This window comes from Sciurus carolinensis, chromosome 2 (genome assembly GCF_902686445.1).
Source record: "Sciurus carolinensis chromosome 2, mSciCar1.2, whole genome shotgun sequence".
Taxonomy (NCBI): domain Eukaryota; kingdom Metazoa; phylum Chordata; class Mammalia; order Rodentia; family Sciuridae; genus Sciurus; species Sciurus carolinensis.
Window position 1 is genome coordinate 73,053,513 of NC_062214.1, and position 4,063 is coordinate 73,057,575.

The 4,063-nt window shown below is 44.1% G+C and overlaps 1 pseudogene; it reads right to left on the minus strand.

The window, feature by feature from the left end:
- Positions 1-2,352: 2,352 nt before the first annotated feature.
- Positions 2,353-2,968, minus strand: LOC124976340 (BTB/POZ domain-containing protein KCTD18-like; annotated as a pseudogene).
- Between the last annotated feature and the right edge of the window lie 1,095 nt (positions 2,969-4,063).

The window sequence follows — 4,063 nt, forward strand, 5'->3', positions numbered from 1 at the left end:
TATATTTGTAGCTGGCAAGTGGAGTCTCCCTCTGTTTTCTGATCATGATATGAGCTGCTTCCCTCTGCCACACTCTTGCTTCATGATGTTCAGCCTCACCTTGAGCCCCAAGGAATGGAGTCTGCTGTGTAAGGACTGAGACCTCTGAAACCATTAACCCCTGAATAAACTTTTCCTCCTCTACAGTTATGCTGGTCAGGTCTTTTAGTCTCATTGGTGAAAAGGCTGACTAAAATAGAAATTGTTACCAGCAGTGGACTTGTTGCTGTAAACTGACTATGTGGTTCAGAATTTTTTGGAACTCTGTGGAATTGGTGGGAGGAGTTTTGAGATGTTTAGCAGTATAAGCTGGAAATGCCTTAGGTTGTTGTAAGTAGAGCTTAATGGTCAATTCTGGTGGGAACTTGGAAGACCAGAATGCTAGTAGGACTTAAGACAGTGAAAACAGGGCTCAAGAGGGTTTAGAGGAAAAGGAGGACTCTACTGATAATTGGAGTAGAGACCATTCGTGTTATGTTCTGTCTGAGAAGTTGTCTGCATTTTGCCAGTGTCTTCAGACTTTCTGTGAGGCTCATTTTAAAAGCAATGGAATTTTTTTTTTGAAAAGTTTTTCTTTATTTTGTAAAATATAATGTTTGTGTTTACTTTTTCAAGGTAATGCAAGAACAATACTAAGCATCTAAGTAAAAAGTATGCTGCTTTATGAGCTATTATTATTGAAAAAGCTGAAGGCATACTGCTCACTGAAAGTAGAATATATGATTGTTACAAAACAGAACATGTGAGAGTAAATGCACAACTAGGTAGTCATGAAAATTAGGGAATTAATCAAAATATTCTGTTTAAAAATATTAAATTCAAGTTATATGGAAATTTTATGCACAAAAATTATTGTATAATCAGAATGACTCTAATGGTTACTTCTGAAGAACAAATACTAACTTTAGTTAAAAAGGTAAATTTTTTAACTTCTCTTTTTCAAAGTAATTTCAAAACTGCAGTTCAAATTCAAATATTTTAATGATATTTTAACAATTTCAGTCCAAAGACTGGTTGTGTAGTTCTCATAATGCTCCGTGGGCTTCCCAGAGGGCAGAGGAGGCGCGGCAGGTGGGCAGTTGCAGACGCAATGCTCTGTCCACAGGTACCCAACGGGTGTCGCCTGGCAGTGGCAGGCAGCAGATGGGAGCTGGGTTTGCCCTGCAGTCTGGCTCTGGCCTCGCCTCCGGCCTGGGGCTGCCTATGACCAGCGTGCCCTACGACCTCGGGGGCTCCTTCCTGGGCGGTCTGGCGTGGGACACACTTCTGGGGAAAGGCAAGAAGGCATGACCGCACCCCCAGCTGTCAGTCTGCCATCCTAGCCAGCCATTGGTCCACTTGTCAGCTTGTGCTTGGCAGCCATTGGCTTAATCCCTAGCCCGCAAATTTTAACTGCCCAGCAATTGGCCTGAATGTTGTTAGCCCGGGAAATTCAACTACTTAAGCGAAACTCCCCCGCCATGCTCTCTCTCTGTGCTCTCTCTCTCTCTCTCTTCAGGGCAGACACTGTTTGTCTGCCTAATAAAATCTCTTGGGGGAGTTCCCGCCTGGAGTGGTTTGTCTGGGCGCCTTTTCATTTTTAAGTTTTTATCACTGAAATCTTTCTGTGGTGTATATAAATAAATCTGCTAACAGAAAAGAGTAACAAAGGCCAATTTAGGAAAGGAAATGGCTCAAGTAAGTGAGAACCAGAGTGTGTTCTCAAATTATTGTCTTTTTCCCTTTCCAACATTTCTTTTCATGATGTCTTGAGGCTGAGATCAACTGCAGGCAGCTTATCTTGATCTACTCTTTCTCTCTGATCTCTACTGACTATAACGCACTGCAGGCAAGTGCTGATCCCACCCTCTGCACTCACTAGACAGGACCTACAAGAAGTAGCATTTCAAAAGTGCCTAGAGTCTACAAAAGAGACCTCTAATGGTTACTGCAATGTACTGTCACCTTAATACCAATTAACCCTATAAAGTTAAAAAAAAAAAAAACAGAAAATCAAACTACCCATAGACAATCCTTTAAAAGTTGGGAAGATGAGAAGTCAATAAAGCCCCAACCATTCAAAGTCTCCCCTCCTCCATTCCGACTTCACATAATTCATTTTTCCCATAATAATCCTAAGCATAAACATAAGCTTTCCCTTCTACTACATCAAGAAACAGTGTCAATTATTGGTATCTAAGGTGTTGAAAGCTCTGAGACAAACAGGAAGTGCCAAGTCTACCATTTTTGTCCATCAGACTGGTCTTTGTCATTTTCAGTACCCACGTACAAAGTGCTCAAAGCTTCTGGAAGAGGCAGCTTAGAGGGGATGGCCTACCTCGCTGCTGCTGTGGGGTTGAGCAGGGAAGGCACCACAGCACACAATGGAGTCCTCTTCAGCTTTGTCATTCGGTGGGGTGTAGACTTCTTGTCAGAGAGCAGCACCTTTGCTGGAGGCAGGAGTGGGGCTCCATTTTCAACACTTTGTCCCCATGTGAAGCCTGTGAGTGGCCAGATGCCCCAGTGCTCACAGGGTTCTCAGAGCACTGAGCTGCCTTTCCAAAGCTGCCACTCTGAGACTAGTTTGCTGGCATCTGAGAGGAGATCTGGACAGCATTGGTTGGAGACACCTGACTGAAGTGGAGTTTTTCACTTTAATTTGGGTGCTTGTGGAAAGGCCCAAAAATCTGACTGGCTTAGGACCAACCTTACAATTCACACCTTCTTATTCCTTATCATTGAGTGTTGTCAGTCACCTCTTTCAAATTGGGGCTATATGCCACAGACTTCCATGTAAAGGCCGCTCTTCCAGAGTCCAACATTCTATCAGTTCATGAGGCACCCTCCAGCTGCTAACACCTTTTCCTTTCCAAGCATCAAAGGCATCCATCATTTTCTTCAACTCAGCTACTGAACAATAGCTCCAAATATACTAAACATTATTTTCTGCCTCTCTGATTCATCTGTTTAAGAGGAAAATGACCACTGAACATAGATGCCAGCATAGAGTCCTTTAAAAGGCACAAAGATTCACACCGGGCTGTGTAAATACAGTCACCCACATTCAGTCAAAGAATATTGAGAACCACTTCTTCTGTCTTGTGACTTGCCATTGCTCCCTTGGACACCTAAAGTCCTGCCTCAGGCTTTCAAATTTCAAAATAATAGCAGTCCAGGACCTCCTCTGCCAACAGGCCCCACACAGACATGAGTGCCTCCTCTGCTGCTGGGCAACTTGTGGAATCAAAGCAATGGACTTCTTAGTCTGGTGGAGGCAATTTCTAGGCAGCATAACATTCAGGCCATGGCTATTGCTGGCCACTTTTAGCCAAATTTATTGTGATAATCAGGAGCAGAAAGATTTGAAAGACTTGGACTTAAAAAAAAAAGGTGGGAGTAAAACAGGGACTAAGGAAGTTGAAGTTGTTAAAGATTTTACCAGCACCAAAGAAACACTAAAGACTGCCCAGAGACAGTAGGAAAGAGGGCTTGAGGGCATCCCAGGAATTGGCAATCTCAGACTCAAGGAAGTAAAAGTAAAAATTCTTTTGAAAGTAGACCAATGAGGCACCCTTCTTGTACAATGGGGCTTAGAAAGTTTTTACAACATGCTCAGCCATCCAGGCACTCAGAGGCTGCTGTAGCAAGGATCCCTGGAGGCATGGATACTGCTGGAGATGGAGGAGACCTTGGCATCAACCATGTGGTACTGGTTCTGCAGGAGTGCAGGATGCTGGATTTAGGGGGTCATGGAGGCTTCTGCCAAGATTTCAAAGGAACACCTGGGAGACCAGGCAAAATGCAGCAGGGTCAGAGTCCCTGTGGGCACCATCTGAGAAGTCAAAGTGTGGAGATGTGAGGAGGAAGGCAAAGCTGCAGATTAAGAAATGCCAGTAATGTGGGCCATCCTGGGAAAGCTGCAGGAATCAAGCAGAGATAAGCCAAGAGAAAGGCCACCTGGGCTGCAACCAACAAGGCCACAGGAGCAGAGCTACACATGTCCTTTGGAGAGAACATCATGCCATGAACTCCAGATGCCAGAAAC